Source organism: Heloderma suspectum, chromosome 5, assembly GCF_057233095.1.
Source record: "Heloderma suspectum isolate Gila_16-S chromosome 5, 16-S_ref, whole genome shotgun sequence".
NCBI classification, from domain to species: Eukaryota; Metazoa; Chordata; class Lepidosauria; order Squamata; family Helodermatidae; genus Heloderma; species Heloderma suspectum.
Genome location: NC_139462.1, coordinates 95,279,166 through 95,296,877, shown reverse-complemented (window position 1 = coordinate 95,296,877; position 17,712 = coordinate 95,279,166). Strand labels below are relative to the sequence as shown.

Here is a 17,712-nt window from a genome sequence, read left to right as displayed (position 1 = left end):
CTATTGCCACTACAACAAACAATGGGCAGAATCCAAAGAACAATGCAACTAGTTCTACATGCCCAAGAGACTTTGGCATTGTGTCTCTTCAATAATTCCCCAACCCCTCTCCCCACAATTCTGGATGGCAGAGTTTACTCTGGAAACTGCATGGACATTCAAAAGCAATTTGTGATATGGTATGGGATTCTGCTGCTTAAAAAAAAAAAATCCTGCTAGGAATGCCCAAGCCCATAGTGCGCCTAACAAGTGTTCTTTCAATGTCTGCGAACATGTTTCCAGCAGTTTCCCTTTTTACTGGTACTATATCCAAATTGTCTGAGCATAATTTTGAGGGGTTTACCGTTTAGACTTTTCTGGATGATAAATTGTGAGATTCTAGAATGATTGATTCCAGAAGGAGCAACTTGTAAGATAAGAGTGCCTTCAAAATGTATTCTCCAGAGAAGATCATTAAGCTCTGTTTCAGTAAAAAAAAAAAAGTTTCTTCTGTTAAAAAGAAAAGAAAAAAGGTGAAGTTATTAGAATTCTACACCTAACAAATGTCTTCACATAAAATAAAGGGTGACTACTAATGTTAATTATACATGACAGGAACAAAGCAATATATTTAATGAAATAAGAACTTCAGAAGAGCTGTGCTGGATCACACAAAAGACCCATCTAGTCCAGCATTCTGTTCCCACTGTGGCCAAGCAGATGCCCATGGGGAGCCCACAAGCAGGGCTGAGGTGCAACAACACCCTCCAGCTAGGATTGAGAGGCAATACCAACAACTGGTATTGAGAGGCATTATCCATCATAACTGGTGATCACTGATAACCTTTTCTTCCTTGACTTTGTCTAATCCTCTTTTAAAGCTGTCCAAGTTGGTGGCCATAACCACGTCTTCTGGAAATGAATCCCACTGTTTGAGGAAGAAGTACTTCCTTTTATGTGTCCTGAATCTCCCACCATTCCGCTTCAATGTGTGACCTCACATTCTAGCATTTCTCCACACCACGCATGACTTTATACATCTCTATCATGCCCCTCCCTTACTCACCTTCTATTTAAGCTAAGAAGTCCCCAATGTTCTAACCTTTCCTCATAGGGGACTGGTTTCAGCCCTTTGTTCATTTTGGCTTCCCCTTTCTGCTGAATGTAATAAAACAGAAATGCATGTCTGACGAAGGAAAAGTTCTTGAGCATCTTTCACTTTGATCTTGACAGACTAGAACTTCAACTCCCATCGGGCCCTGCCACCATTGCCAATGGTCCAGATTGCTGGGAGTTATGGTCTAAAACATCTGAAGGGCACCAGTTTGGAAAAGGCTGCCTTAAACTGTGTCTACAGCAGCACAAATTCTGCATTTAGTTTACTACTAGATGCATGCTGGTCTACTCATGCCCAATGCCTAACCAACATATGTGTACTTCACACTATCAATGAGTGCACCTGTGGTGCTGGTGTTTGCATTATGTCAGCTGGCACAGGATCATCCCATCACACCATTCCCTCTTTAAGATATGTAGCATGGCCCCATCCCATGTTGGGCCCAGAGAACACAGGCATGCCTTATGCCTTCAGTTCTAGAGTCCACCATTACACTAACACTTTCATTTATTATTACTGTCACTGTCCCACAAATATACACAAAAGCAAAAAGGCATTACTCTTGGAATTGGAATATTTTGTTGCTGTCAAAATGCAAAGCAGTCCAAACTATTTCAGGCAGGGGAACTGCTGCTATGTTCCATTCCCCTGTTCTTACTCGCTGCCTACACCAAGCAGGACAGCACAGCAACACTACCCCTGTTCTGTGTCATTCCATTCTCCCACCCCTACTAGCTGTGATGATTAGTAAAATAAAGGTGCTTGTCCAGAATACCAAACTGGTATTTTGAGTTCCCTCCCAAGAAAAAAATAGTACAAGAACATTTAATTTTCATTTAATATATCATTTTGCCAGTAAAACTACCCAAACAATAACAATTACTTGTTTAAAAAAGGATCTTAAAAGGTATAAATGAAATACAGAGAAAAGCAATCTGTCAGGAGAAGGAGGGGGGGAAAACACCAATCAGAGCATGACTCAGAAAACCTGCTTGTGTCTTTCTGGCCTGATAGCCTAGTGTCCTATTGACCTACTTTCCTTGTTATGGGAGTTAAGCCCTTATCTCCTAGCTGAACAGAATTCTTTCCTTTGGCAAACAAATGTATCCATCAATATGCACAAAGAGTCCTTATGAAATCTAGAATGCAGACACTGTAACATGAAGCTCGTGTTTTTAAACTTTTAGAATATGAGTTTTGCCAAACATTATACAAGTTTCGAAAAAAAATATGAATGAAGCAAGTATTATATCCATCACCACCAGCCTTTAGAACTGGGTCTAAGGGTGCTTCCAGAAAAGACTTTTATTGTGTAACCACCCTGCCTCATTCATGGTAGGGGTGTCCAGACGATGCAGTCTTCCATTAATAACTCTCCCAAGTTTCCCTACTTCTTCTCTCGCATTTTTTTCTTACAACAGAAAATCTGTCAGGGAGGAAAAGACTGAATAGCTTCACAATGTCTTTTGATTGGTAGTGCTAGAATAGGGATGGCGGAGAATTTCTCCCCGAAACTTCGGGGGGCCGAGCGCCAACGTGTTCGGCCCCCTGAACAAGTTTCAGGGAGAAATTCTCCGCCCCTCCGCCCCCCACACCCCCCCCCCCAGGACGGGACTTACCTTTGGCGAATGTGTCTCCCGGCGGTGGGTCTGGCCGGCGGTTCGTCGGGTCTTCGTCCGGGGCAGGAGCGGCAGCCGGTCTTTTGACCGGCTGCCGCCGCCGCCATTCCAATAAAAGAAAGGAAAAAAAACGCCCCCGTGATAGGCTACGTGACGATTAACGTAGCCTATCACGGCTAGATTTGCAAAGTCAGCCATGATAGGCTATGTAAATTGTCACGTAGCCTATCACAGGTGACTTAAAAAAAAAAAAAAGCGTGTATGGATAATGGCGGCCCCCATAGGGAGCCGCCATTCCCATTCCTTATTTGGTTGCTGTAGTCTACGTAAAGATTATGTAGACTACGGCGAAAATAAGGGCAACGCTATTTGCATTGCCCTTATTTTCGCCGTAGTCTACGTAAAGATTTACGTAGACTACAGTGACCAAATAAGGAACGCGAATGGCGGCTCCCTATGGGGGCCGCCATTTGCGTACGCACTTTTTTTTTTTAAGTCACCCGTGATAGGCTACGTGACAATTTACATAGCCTATCATGGCTGACTTTGCAAATCTAGCCGTGATGGGCTACGTTAATCGTCACGTAGCCTATCACGGGGGCGTGTTTTGTTTTATTTTTAACTTTTAATTTCGCGGCCGGGCGAGGCGAGGCGCCTCCTCCCCGGCCTGAATTTCAGCCGGGCGAGGCTGAAAGCCTCCCCCCCCCCGGCCTGAACTTCGCGGGGGGAGCAGCGAAGCGCCTCCCCCCCACCGCGAAAAGCTGCGAGACCAGGTAAGTGACTTTCGTGCACCCCTATGCTAGAAGCCCTCCATCTTTAAACACCCCAATTCTCACTCCATTGCATACACTACTTATACAGGGTGTTTCAAAAAGATGGACCCAATTTGAAATTGCTATATCTCTGCCACCACGAACTGCCCATGAATTAAACTCTTACCACTTGAAATGGTGGGGCATAGAGTTTCAAATGATTACCACCAGACGCCTCTCTCAGTGCACAAACAGTCCCTAGTCTCAGTTATTCACAAGATGGCGACCCCGCAACACAAGGCGTTTTGCGTTCTGCAGGCCAGCAAGACTGAATCTGCAATTGCGGTGCAGCGTGTATTTCAATGGCGTTTTGGCATTGATCCACCAATGCCGAAGAGCATTCGTCATTGGTACCGACAACTTGAGGAAACGGGCTGTTTATGTAAGGAATATTATGCTGCCTCTATCACGTCTGCAGAGTGCTGTCCCAGGAGGCTGTTCCAAATGGTCCGGAGCCTGGTCGGTCCTGTGGCTCCGGAACCACTGGAGCATTCTAAGGCCTCCTATGAGGCCTTGGCAAGGCACTTCGCAGATAAAATTGAACGGATTAGGAGTGTTACTCCGCATGCTGTGGATACAGTTAGTGAGCAAGAGGCGGCCTGTGGCAAACCGGTTTTGTGGGATCGGTTCCAGCTTCTTCCTCCTGATGAAGTGGACAAGGTGCTTTCATCTGTACAGCCGACCACCTGCTTACTTGATCCTTGCCCATCTTGGCTCATTATGGGCTGCAAAGAGAGACTGGGTGAGGGGATCAGGGCGGTGGTGAACGCCTCCCTTGAGGAGGGAGTGATGCCATCAGCCCTCAAGGGGGCAGTGGTAACCCTGCTCTTAAAGAAGCCCTCCTTGGATCCCCAAGTTCTGAACAACTTTCGCCCAGTCTCAAATCTGCCATTTTGGGGCAAGGTGATTGAGTGGGTGGTGGCGATGCAGTTGAAGGCACACTTGGAAGAAACCGATTATCTAGACCCATTTCAGTCGGGCTTCAGGCTTGGGCATGGGACATAAATGGCCTTGGTCGCCTTGGTGGATGATATGAGGAGGGCTTTGGATAGGGGTGAATGCTCCTTCCTTGTTCTCCTCAACCTCTCAGCGGCTTTGGATACCGTTGACCATGGTATCCTCCTGGACTGCCTGGAGGAGTTGGGCATTGGAGACACCATACTGCAGTGGTTCCGGTCCTTCCTCTCTGGCAGGTACCAGAGAGTAGCACTGGGTGAGGAGGTTTTGGACCCGTGGCCACTCACTTGTGAGGTGCCACAGGGTTCCATCCTCTCCCCGATGCTATTTAACATCTATGTGAAGCCACTGGGGGCTATCATCAGGAGGTCTGGGGTGCAGCGTCATCAATATGCGGATGACACGCAGCTCTGCCTCTCGTTCAAATCTTCACCAAGGTTGGCCGTAGAATCCCTGTCCAAATATCTGGAGACGGTGAGTGGCTGGATAGGTAGGAATAAGCTGAAGCTGATCCCTGACAAGACCGAGGTACTTTGGGTGGGAGACAAGAGGAGGCTGGGGGATGTTGACCTGGTGTTGAATGGGGTACGGCTACCCTTGAAAGACCAGGTCCGCAGCCTGGAGGTCATTTTAGACTCCCAGCTGTCCATGGAGGCTCAGGTATCTGTATCAACTCCATCTGTATCAACTGCGCTGTATCAACTCCATCTGATATGGCGGATGCACCCCTTCCTTCCCGACCATCTGCTCCCATCAGTAGTACATGCCCTGGTCTCCTCTCGTTTAGACTACTGTAATGCGTTCTACGTGGGGTTACACGCTGTGGAACTCCCGCCCTCCCTAGGGAACTCCGCCATGCTCCCTCTTTAATGAACTTCCGCCATGCACTGAAAACTTGGTTGTTTGGGCAGGCATTTGGGGTGGGTTAGGGTATTTTAGAAAATGTTTTTATTGTAGAATTTTATTGTTTTAAACTGTTTTATTATATGCTGTACATCGCCCAGAGTGGCTGCGTGACCAGCCAGATGGGCAATTAATAAATTTAATTAATAAATAAATAATAAGAGGAAGAGCACAGGGCGACCAAGGCTTCAGAGAATGTGAGAAGAATTCAAGAGAGTTTTCAGTGTAGCCCACACAAGTCCACTCGTCGTGCCAGCCGAGAACTTGCGATCTCTCATACGACTGTCTGGCGTGTGTTAAGGCGACATTTAATCATGAGGCCATACCGGCTCCAATTGGTACAGGCTCTTTGTGCAGGTGACAAAGGAAAGCGTGTAGAATTTAGTGATGCAATGTTACAGAACATGGAGGACGACAGCTTCTTACCGCATTTGATTTTTAGTTATGAAGCAACATTTCATCTAAGCGGTAAAGTTAACCGTCACAATGTGCGCATATGGGGATTACGAAATCCACACAAAACGATAGAGAATGAGCATAATTACCTGAAAGTGAACGTGTTTTGTGCCATTTCTCAAAAAAAGGTTTATGGCCCTTTCTTTTTTGAGGGAAACACAGTTATGGGGCAAGCGTATCTCGAAATGCTGCAGAATTGGCTCTTTCCACAACTTAATGAAGATTCCGACGACTTCATTTTTCAGCAAGACAGAGCACCCCCACATTGGCACCTGCAGGTTCAACATTTTCTATATGACACACTGCCTCAACGTTGGATAGGCCGCACGAGACCCCAAGACTTGACGCTACACTCTTGGCCACCAAGATCTCCAGACATTACACCCTGCGACTTTTTCTTGTGGGGATACGTCAAAGAACATGTTTTTGTACCACCATTAGTGACTAATCTGGATGACTTCAAAAGCAGAATCACGGCAGCGGTGACTTCAGTGGAAGAAGACACTTTGAGAGGCATTTAGGACGAATTCAACTATCGTCTCAATATTGTCCGTACAGCAGGGGGAGGGCACATAGAGCATTTATAAAATGGTTAGTAAAACTTGATAACTCATTAAACAATTTGTAACTTTTGTGTAATTGTAACATGTTTCCATTGCGAAATATACTGCTTTGAAATTGGGTCCATCATTTTGAAACACCCTGTATTATGCTTAGAATTTTGGATTACTATGGCTGGTATCGAAACTTCTTCTCTAGGCATGCCCAAGGACTTGTGCTAGGCCAGTGAGATTTCGATTTCGCTTTCTCTCTCTCTCTCTCTCTCTCTCTCACTCACACACACACACACACCTTGAACAGCAGACTCCCTTTTGACTCTCCATAGTTTCAAAAGTGGTTTGCCATGAGGCTTTCAGGTGGAGGGGACGTTGCTGTCTGAGAAACACAAATCCAAAGCCACACTGGATGCAATGAACTACTTGTACAATTACATGCTTACAGTCAGGAAAGAAGAATATTTTAGAAGAAAGATTAGGAAGATTGAAGAGAAAAGGTTATTCATTCATTTCATTCATTACATTTCTATACTGCCCATTAGCCAAAGCTCTCTGGGTGGTTTAAAAAGATTAAAAACTTTAAAAAATACAGTATTATACATAATATAGAAACCATTTACACAGAAACATATAAACAGGCAACACACAAACACACGCACACCTAAACAATTTTAATGATCAACCAAAAAAAATCCCGTGACCAGATTAAAAACCTTATCATAAACTGTCAAATGCCTGAGAACAGAGGAAGCTCTTAACCTGGTGCTGAAAAGATCATTTTGATGCCAGGTGGGCCTCTCTGGGGAGATCATTCCATAATTGGGGAGCCACCACTGACAAGGCTTCCCCCTCGTTGCCACCTTCCAAGTCAGAGGAGACACCTGGAGCGGGCCTTGGATGATGAGTGTAGTTATGGGTAGGTTCATGCTGAGAGAGTCGCTCTGCCAGGTATTGCAGTCCTGAGCCATGTAGGGTTTTATAGGTCAAAACCAGCACCTTCAATCAGGCTTGGAAACATACCGGCAGCCAGTGCAAGTGGGTAAGAATCCGTGTTATATGCCTGGACCTTCTGGTCCCTGTTATCAATCTCACCGCTGCATTTTGCATGAGCTGGCACTTCTGAACCATCTTCAAAGGCAACTCCATGTAGAGTGCATTGCACTAATCTGACTTTGAGGTTACTGGAGCACAGACTGAAATCAGGTTATCCCTGTCCAGATAAGGATGTAGCTGGGCCACCAAGCAAAGTTGGTAGAAGGCGCTCCATGCCACTCAGGTCACCTGAGCCTGAAGTGACAAAGATGGCTCCAGGAGAACTACCAAACTACAAACCTGCTCTTTAAGGGGAGTACAACCCTATCCAGAACAGGTTGAGCACCCTCCATCTGGTCAGAAGAACCGCCCACTAACAACATCTCAGTCTTGTCTGGACTGAGCTTCAGTTTATTAGCCCAGATGCAGTTACAGCCAAGCCCTGATCTGGCACATCCATAGCCTCACCTGAGGAAGATTAAAAGAAGAAATAGAGCTGTGCATCATCAGCATACTGATGACAACTACTCCAAAATTCTGGATTGAACACACTCAATGGTTTCATGTAGATTTTAAATAGTATGAGGAACAAAACTGACCCCTTTGGGACCTCATACTGGAGAATCTACAGTGCTGAACAATATCCCCCAAGGACCACCTTCTGGAGCTGACTATCCAACTAGGGCTGGAACCACTGCAATGCAGTACCTCCCACTCACAACTCAGACAATTGTCCCAGAAGGATATCATGGTAGCTGGTATCAAAAGCCACCAAGGTGAATCAACAAGGTCACACTCCCCGGTCTTTGGGTGACCAAGGTTCTTTCTGTGCCAAAACCAGGCTTGAACCCCACTGAAATGGATCCAGATAATCAGTTTCTTCCAAGAGCTTCTGAAGCTGGTTGCAAACCACCTGCCCAAGGACCTTGCCCAGGAAAGGAACATTTGCCACCAGCCTATAGTGACATTTTCTGGGACCAGGGAAAGTATTGGACTCACCACCACCTTTCAGGTGGTCTGGGAGCACTCCCTCTCGCAAGGAGGCATTGATCACCGCACTGGCCAGGCCAGCTGTTCCCTCCCAGCCAGGTTTTATAAGTGACATGTCAGGAAAAAAGAGAGGGAGATTTCAGGACTTAAAACCCACACAACAAACACTACAGAGCAGTTCCCTATACACCTTAAATCACCACTTGAAACAGCCTGAGAAAGCAGAGAAGTTTTTACCTGCCACATATACATATTAGTTGATATTCTAAATAGTACATTGGACAAAATAAATGCAGCAAAATTTCTTAAGTAGTACAAAAATAGGGGGGGGGGTTTCCTACTGGTTGGTGACATTTTTAAATTCCTCCTCCAGCTTTCAATACCATATGCTTAACAAAGCTATTTCCAATGTTTCTCTCTTACCATGTGGTTCAATAATCCCTTCATTCTCCTAGATTTCAGGGTGGTTTACAACAAGAATAAAAACCTAACTATAATAAAAGCAGCAAATAAAATAGTAAAACCTGCTAAAAGCAGCAGCAACATTTAAAATGCCTGGGTAAATGAAAATGAGTTTGCCCTGTGTCTAAAAGACAGCAGTATAGGCACCAGGTTGGTGCCTTACACACAGATGAATAGTTATTTAACCGCCTAGGAAGAGCAGACTTTCCCCCTGAACCCTCAGTTTTCTCTATCATCAAATTGCTTAGTTTTGAATAGGAAAGTGAATCAGAACTTTTTGTAGACCTACAATATTCTGCTTTAGTCCTTTAAAGGCAGTCTTCTACTCTCTGCTTTAATTGTATAGAGCTTATTGTAGCAATTCAGTCTTTCTGTCCCAATAATCTACCTGATGCCTTCCAGCTCCTGCTGCTATATAACCAAAAAGTTTTCTTGCAAGCAATTTTGTCACCACAAAGCCCAAGCAAATATACTTGGACTGCCCTTGAAAACCAAATAGTCATCCAGCAGAGGACGAAAGTGAGACAGAAAAATAAAGAAACCTTGTACACAATAATAAATTAGAAGCATCCCCAAAGAGAAAAAAAAATATTTGTGCACATTAGATAAACAGAGAATTTTTGAGTTCTAAATTGTATTACATGTACTGGCTCTCAGGCTGCAATTCTAGCACACTTACCTGAGAGTAAGCAAGTGATGGGAGTTTTCCGGAGGGGGGGGATTCCAATGCAAATTAGGGTCATTTGAATAGGAAAATGTTCAGTTTGCATTGGAAAATGTTCTGATGCCCTAGGGCAGGGGTGGGCAACTTGTGGCCTTCAGAGGTTTTGGCCTACAGCTCCTCTCACTCCTCGAGGTTGGCTATGCTGGCTAGAGTTGATAGGAGCGATAGGCCAAAACATCTGGAGGGCCACAAGTTGTCTACCCATTACCTAGAGAGATCTAACTGAGCATCTTTATTTTATTTGTATTTAGTAAGCAAAACTTTAAAAAGTACCCCATTCACAGACGGTGACTACTATTGACATGTGAACTGGGCCAGTGGAATTTACTGCTGTGTAGGTTTGTGCTGCCAGTCTCTCAATTCAAAACAACCACTAGCAAGGATCCGTAGAGCAACTTTAGGCCCAGTCAGATTCAGTTTTACTTGGGTTTTTGCGTAGTGCTTTTTAAGGACAGCCAATTATGTATATAAAATACTCTTCAAGCAAGCTGTGGTGCAGGGAGAAGGGGGGTCATTGAAAATCAGGCAGAGGCACCTTCCATGAATGGAGTTCTGTTCACAGAAGGTGCCTCTGCCCGATTTTGGGGGATCCCCATGCCCCTAGACCACAGCCCACCCCATTCAGCAGGGTCCCCCAACCCTCTGTGTAGTATTTGGGGGGGCTGAAGGGGCTGCTGTGGAGAAGCAGTGAAGAAACCTGCTTCAGTCAGCCAAGTATATTTTTTATTAATAATCTTTTGTACCACTTGATATAACAAAATCACTATGCAGTTTACATGCCAAAGCATTTAAAACCCCTATTAAAATACCCTATTAATAAACAATTACAGCTACAACAAAAAAGAAATAAGTTAAAGAAACAATAAAAAAACAGAAGACCATCAAATGGAGCAGCATCATAATATCAATTACAAGCCAGGGAAAGCTTATGTGAAGAGGTATGTTTTCAGGAAACGTTTAAAACACACCACATTTTCAACCTCCTGAACCACACAGGGGAGGTGTTCCAGAGAGACTCAGTAGTGGGTGCCACTACTGAGAAGGCCCACTTTCTAGATATTACATGATGACATTCTGTAGGTTGCAGAATGACCAGCAAGGCCTCCTCTGAAGATTTTAAAAGTTGTCTGGCTGGAAATAGAGGAAGGCAGTCTGCTAAATACAGTGCTCCCGAGTTGATTAGGGCTTTGAATGTTAAGAACAGAACCTTGACCATGGCTCAGTAGCTAATAGGCAGCCAGTGAAATTATTTTAACACAGGTGTAATGTGTATACAGCTAGGTGTCCTATTGAGCACCCTAGCTGCTGCATACTGCAAAAGATTCAGCTTCTGAACCAGGTGCAAGCAAGGGCATCCCCACACAGAGTGTATTAAAGCAGTCTAATCATTAGGTTACCAGTGCATGAACTACAGTGGCTTGGCTATCCCTATCCAAGTATGCATGTGCATAGTTATTATACCAGACAAAGTTGGTGGTGGATACTCCAAGCAACTGAAGTTACGTGGGCCTCCAGTGACAAAAATGGATCCAGGAGCACCCCCAAACTACAGACCTGTTCCTTCAGGGGAAGTGCAACTCCACCCAGAACAGGCAAATAACCCAATTTCTGGACCTGGGAAACACCCATCCATAGGATCACTGTCTAACCAGGATTCAGCCCCAGTCATTCAGCCCATGAAGGCACCCAGACACCAGTTCAGAACATGCACAGCCTCTCCTGACTGAGATGTTACAGAGAAACAAACCTGGGTGTCATCAACATACTGATGACGCCTTGCCTCAAATCTCCCAATGACCACTCCTAACAGCTTCACATAGATGTTAAACACCACTGGGGACCAAACAGTGCTCTGTGACATCCCAGAGTTCAACTGCCAGGGGGCCAAGGCACAGTCATCCAATGCTATTCTCTGGAACCAACCCTGTAAGAAAGAGCTGGACCACCATAAAAGAGTGCCTCCAACTCCCAAATCACAGATACTGTCCCGGAGGATACCATGGTCAACTGTATCAAAAGCTGCTGAGAGACAAAGAAGTAACAGAGTCAAAACATCCCATCCCTCTCCTGAAGGTCATCCATAAGGATGACCAAGGCCAATTCTGTCTGGAAACTGGGCCTGAACTCAGACTGGAATGGATCAACATCATCAGTTTAACCCAGGAGCACCTGCAGCTAAGACACCACCACCCTTTCAAGCACCTTATCCGGAAAGGGGGTACTTATGACTGGAGTATAGTTAGTATAAATCTCTAGATCCAGGGAGGGATTTTTCAGGAGCAGTCACACCACCTCCTCCCTCAAGGCCACAGGGGCCACTCCATCACACAATTAGTGTTTGGTGAACAGGGATTAACATAAAGGGGCTTGGTATTTCCACCTGCCTGACCCCACCCACCACCTTGGAACCTGATAAAGTCTGCTACCTGAAGACCAGTGCTGGAAGAAGTGTTTGGTGGAGAGCAGCTGAGTAATGTCAAAACAGTGTGGGTATATGGGGCTTGAAGAAGGACTGGCAATCTTTATCTTCCCAGGTGAGAGATAGAGAAGGAACTAAGGGAGGAGATGAGAGCTGGCAGGCATTAGGCAGGCATCCTGCCTGCCTGCTGCAAGTGAGAAGTATACCTGCCAACCTGTGCTTGTAGGCTATTTGTGGAGAACTTTCATGTGGAATGGAGATTTATTTATATATTTTTTATATTTCCGCATTGTGTTTTATTCTCTCCCCTGTTTGGTGATCAGCTGTTAGATTAGTTTAGTTTATCTGTACTGTTTTATTGGATATTGTATGTATTGATATTTCTACTGTGTACTTATCTGCCAACATTATGATTATATGTAATTTTTTCTATGTATTTTTGAATATTGTTATATTTATTGCTGTTTGAGAGCTTGCAAATTATATTTATTGTTGTTCATCTGTTGTGAGCCGCTTTGGGCACAATTTTGTGGAAAAGCGGCATACAAATAGGTGATGATGCCTTGAACCATCCAGCTGCACACACCTAAATCAGGATCCAATCATTGTTAATAAAATAGGCATGGGAATCCTGCAAGCCTTGCAACTATGCCCTCTTAACATCGTTGTTAAATCAGTTCTGAGACATAGGGGAAGCCATCACACTCCTCTGGTCCATGAACTAGCCAGATGTGAACCAGGGACCATGAGCTGCCATGTCACCCATGAACCTTATCAAAGGACCACAATCAAGCCACAAAAAGCTCTACCAATCTTTAAATAAACTCTATTTTAAATCCTACCCACACATTTTCCCCAATATATTTTTGAAAAACTGAATCAGCAGTGACAATATATCAATAATAATATATTATATATTAATACTAATAATAAAACCTAATAACTTGATAATAAGCAAAAAGGTTATATTGTTTACAGCAACCAAAAACCACAAAATACCACAAGTTATTATGTTATTTTATTGACCCACAAGTAAGCTTACAGTAACCAAATGGCAATATATAGCAAACGATGACAAAAATCTGGGTTTGCCTAACCTTTATCTTATGCTCCAACATCCAAGTATTTACCCTTGTTTCTCCATAGCCTTTCAGTCTGGCTCCAATCCAGTTACAGTGAGTTGTGACTGAGTCCAACTGAAAGCAATGGAACCTAATGTTAGTCATGATTAGCTTTTCCATTGTTTCCAATGGGACTGAGCCATAATTAATGCTAAATGGACTGCAGGACCTACTTTCCATACTTACAGTGCAATCTTATGCAAGTTTAATCAAGAGCAAGACCTCACTGGGACTTACTTCCAGGTAAGTGTGCATAAGATTGCAGCCTCAATGGGCCAAATATACCTGCCTGTCACTTCCATATCCCAGTTATCCCTCCTCAGCATCTCTCAACCCCTATGTCCATTTGCCCTTTCCTATCAGAAGGTTTTCAAAAATCATAAAATAGGCAAGAATCATTTTTTAGAACTGGGTCTACTTATTAGAGGAGTTCATCCCCATGAAACTCAATGACTAACTACATCTTGCAACAAACAAACCCCTGCTTGCCAGGATGGCTAATCAGAATTCCAAACACAGAACCATTCGCTTTTGAAAATGTAAGTGTAGTTTTTTACACAACTCATAGTTCTAAAGCCATTGACTCCAAAAAGTGCTACCAAAGTCAACAGGAGCATTCTAGAGAAAGCAGTGTGAAAACTGGTCCAGTTTTGTCTACCTATCAAGAAAGAATCAGAGACACACCAGAATGGAACATCTGAACTGAATATGTGAACCATTTCCCGAACAGAAATTATAATTATGTGTGATCTGCAAAATTAAAAATGTCTGAGGTATAATTAAAAATAAAATATAACTTTTAAAATTAAACATATATTTCTTAAATATATTAAAATATATAAAATTAATATATTTTATATTATTACATTACATTATATTATATAACAGATACCTATATGATGTAACTGACCCTGCGCAAAAAACACAAATAAAGTAGTATTCTAATTCTCTGGACTGGGAATTATGGGAACTTTTTACATGTTAATATTGTATTTCTGTATTGCCCCTGCAGTAGGCTTCAAACTCTTAATTTAGAGGTGCCAAGATAGTGATAAATCAGATCCAGGTTTACTTACAAGGAGATACTTTATTGAGTACAATCAGCACACAGGCGTACCTAATGGTTGGATCGGATAGCTTCTCTGAACCCAGAGCCATGGGGTAAAATGGGTTTTATACCAGACATGTTAGCAGTGAGGCAGCATGACAACAGCAAGCGTTAATTAGCATTCATCTGCAGCTTTCCCAGCACAGACACCTGCAGCTCAGCCTAAACATAGCTTCACTTCTCAGGCACATCTTGATAAGACACTCCACTCATTAGTATGGAATGTGTTTGAAGCTGCCCTACTGCTCTTTGACTCATCTTGGTAAATCAAGAGGCCTGTTAGGGAAAACAGCAGCCTTCTGAACCAAAGTCAGAGAGCATTATGAATCATCTAAGCCCCTCTAAAACTACTAATAGCTTGGTTCAGGCCTGGGGCCTTATGTTTTCAAATTAAACTTCTAACGGAATCCATGAGCACTTTAGATTTACCATATTATTAATCAATTGTCTAGCTAAACAAACACAGAATGGTCAAACTGATAAGTAGAATGCTGTAAGAAAACCACAGCAATCTTCAAAATGTTCCTACTCACCCCTATTTTAAAGTAATTAAGGGTACAATCCTGTGCAAGTTTAGGCAGAAAAAAGTACACCTCCGAGCAAGTCCCAGCATGTTGTTATGTGAGAACCAGACCAATATTTCTCAATGACAATAAAGCTAGTAGACTTAAACCACTTTATTTTCCTCTTGCTTAAAACACAGCCACTAACAATAGCTTGTTTGCACCACATAACAACAACTAGTGTCAAAACTTAATTCCCACAACTCTACAGGGTATGATCCAAGCCTGAATGTATAGGATGAAGTATTGCCGGTTCCTTCACTGGTTGTCTTTTGCATATGAATTGCAATATAGCACCAATCTATGAAGACAGGAAGGCCTGGCGTGCTATGGTCCATGGGGTCACGAAGAGTTGGACATGACTGAACGACTGAACAACAACAACAACAACCAATCTATGAAACCTCAGTAGTTTAATTGGGTCATTTCTCAATTTCCATGACTTTAACTGCTTTTAAGTACAAAGAATTCTAGCTTTTCCAACTATAGCAACCCTTCAGAAGCTGAAGGTCTCCTTTCTATATAGTTATTAATGGCACAGCAATCCTACTTAGATACAAGGCCACTACGGTGGTAAAAGCAGAAGCTGGCAGTGTATCAGATAACTCCCAGTGCTGCATGCTACTGAACTGAATTAACTAAATACCACTGTTTATTTTCAATCCCTAATGTTTGAAATCAGGGTTCCTCAAATCACAAAACTGGTTTAACCATCACAAATGTGTGTGTAAAACCTTGCTCTTGGCCTTGGTAAATATTGCAGTAAATTTTCCCAAGAATATTCCATAGTCAATAAGTTTCAGAAGCTTTTCATAAACCCAATATTCTGTTAATCACCTGTCTAAGAAAACATGCCTCTCAAGCTTCAACATAACACAGCCCAGCTCTCAAGCAATTAGATCTACCACTGTGCTGAGTGAAAAGCTGTTCTCTGGTAACCAGCGTTCAAGCATGGAAGCCCACAGAGTTCAGCAACATTCCTGTCTCACCCACAGGTAATGATGCAAAACTCTTTCATCAAGAGATAAGAGATGTCTATGTCACCTCAGCAGGAAATATGTGAAGGCTAACAAATCATCTAAGCAGGGTGTCTAAGTAGGGGAACTGTTCAATGGTGGGTACAAGGACCAGCAAGTTTCTAGTGGATTCTTTGGATCAAAAGGGATGTCATGCTGGAACAGATACAATAGTTCTTCTAATGCAGCACCCTGCCTTCCAACACTAAACAGCTATATGCCACAGCGAAGTTCACTAGCAGAACTAAATGACAATAGCCATTCTATCTGCCCCTTATCTGACATGTATTGATCTATAGCATTGACTAATGTAACCCTATAGCATTGACTAATGTAATTTAATTATGCATTGTGTGAAGCAATACTTCCTTTTGTTTTGTTTGTTTAATATTTGTGGTCAAGCCTGCAACACACTGGGGAACTGGGGAACATTTACTCATGGACAGGATTGTCAGTTTATTTTCCTGCAGTGGTGAGAGTTCCTTTAGGTCAAGGTTCAGGTACCAAGTGTAGGGAAACCAGTTATAAGAAAACAAAAGGTAGGGTAAGTGATCACAGGCAAGTATGGATCAGCTTCCTTGAGATCAGAGAAACTGATACTGATACTGCTTCGAAGGATTTGACAGGCTCCACTATAGTTAAGTGGTACAGCATATTGGGCAAAGAGGCTGTTCAGCCTTTTCAAGAGATAAAAAAATCTAGCCATATAGCCCAGTCTATCCCTGGTCTTTGGGTAGGATCTTCCAGCCTGAACCCTGACATCTTAAATAATTAAGAATATAGAATAATCAAAGAAGTTTGGTTATTCCTAGTTCTCATAGAAGACCAGTAAATAGCAGGTGGAGATAAAAGATGTACTTCCTGTGATGGAGAAAGTTTATTTTTCCTACTGTTTGTCTTTTCCCTCACACTACACAGATTTTAGCCAATTCAGTCCTTTCGAATAGTCACAGTCACCAACACCAAGAGTGTGGCTAGCTTCAGGCTCTTCATCTAGGCTCTTCTTCTGGGATCAAGATAACACCCAAGCCTTGATGAGAAAACAGGTAGGTTTGTCTATGTGATAGGGAAATCCCCAAGAGCTACTTTGCAAGTGGATAATGTATCTCTGTACATTCTTACCCAACTTATAATTTTATAACCTTCTATCATATTGAACTTCAGTCATTTTGGTAAATTTAAGGGCTGTCTGTCTTAGTATTTGTTTAACTGATAAATTGTTTTATTATTTAATCTGTTTGCTGCTTTGAGGATCAAATGATCAAAAAGTAGAATATAAATAAGAATAATAAATACACTTTAAAATCCAAGCAAATTAACACTTTCTTCAAAAGGTAGGTATCTATTCACCTGATCATTTCAGTTTACTTTATAATGGATGAATCACAGACTTCTATAGTATGATGACATTACTACAATCCTTGCAGTTTTATTTTCAATGTTTTTCCAATAATTCTTAAAAGACTTAATTTTTTTTCAATCCCACTGAAACATCACATGACACAGAAGATCTGTGATCAGGTCTCCTGACATTTTTTTTAAACTTTAAAGCAGTTACAGGGCCCTGAAACTGGCTCAGGGCAGCCACACTGCGAAAGGAGATGTTAATAACAGTGAAGGGGAAATGGTTAAACACATCCTCCCCTACTGCCACTACCAGTGCCCCAAGCCAATTTACGCCCCCCCCCTTCCCCCTCACACACACTCCATTTAAGCTGTGAAATCTGATCACAGATCTCCTGTGTCATGTACAGTTTGGTCCAGAGTTGGCATTTTTAGTGACGTTTCTGCCATTACCACAAGACCTCTTATTCTTTACTCGTGGCTTCAGATCACTCACTCACTCATAAAGTACTTTTTGTGCTCATATCTGAGCT

General features: G+C 42.9%; 1 protein-coding gene and 1 pseudogene across 12 annotated transcripts in view; one reads left to right on the top strand and one right to left on the bottom strand.

Moving 5' to 3' along the window:
- CLOCK (clock circadian regulator) overlaps positions 1-17,712 on the bottom strand; it is a 76,729-nt gene that overhangs the window by 47,268 nt on the left and 11,749 nt on the right. For 6 of the 12 annotated variants that reach the window (XM_084856731.1, XM_084856742.1, XM_084856741.1 and 3 more), the window contains exon 2: positions 344-489. The gene's annotated coding sequence lies outside the window, so the exon portion shown is untranslated. Of the gene's footprint in view, positions 1-343; positions 490-1,045; positions 1,138-2,715; positions 2,876-17,712 lie in introns of those variants that run through there. The other 6 variants (XM_084856736.1, XM_084856738.1, XM_084856735.1 and 3 more) reach the window with 6 other exon arrangements.
- LOC146344142 (uncharacterized) lies at positions 3,747-6,430 on the top strand (annotated as a pseudogene).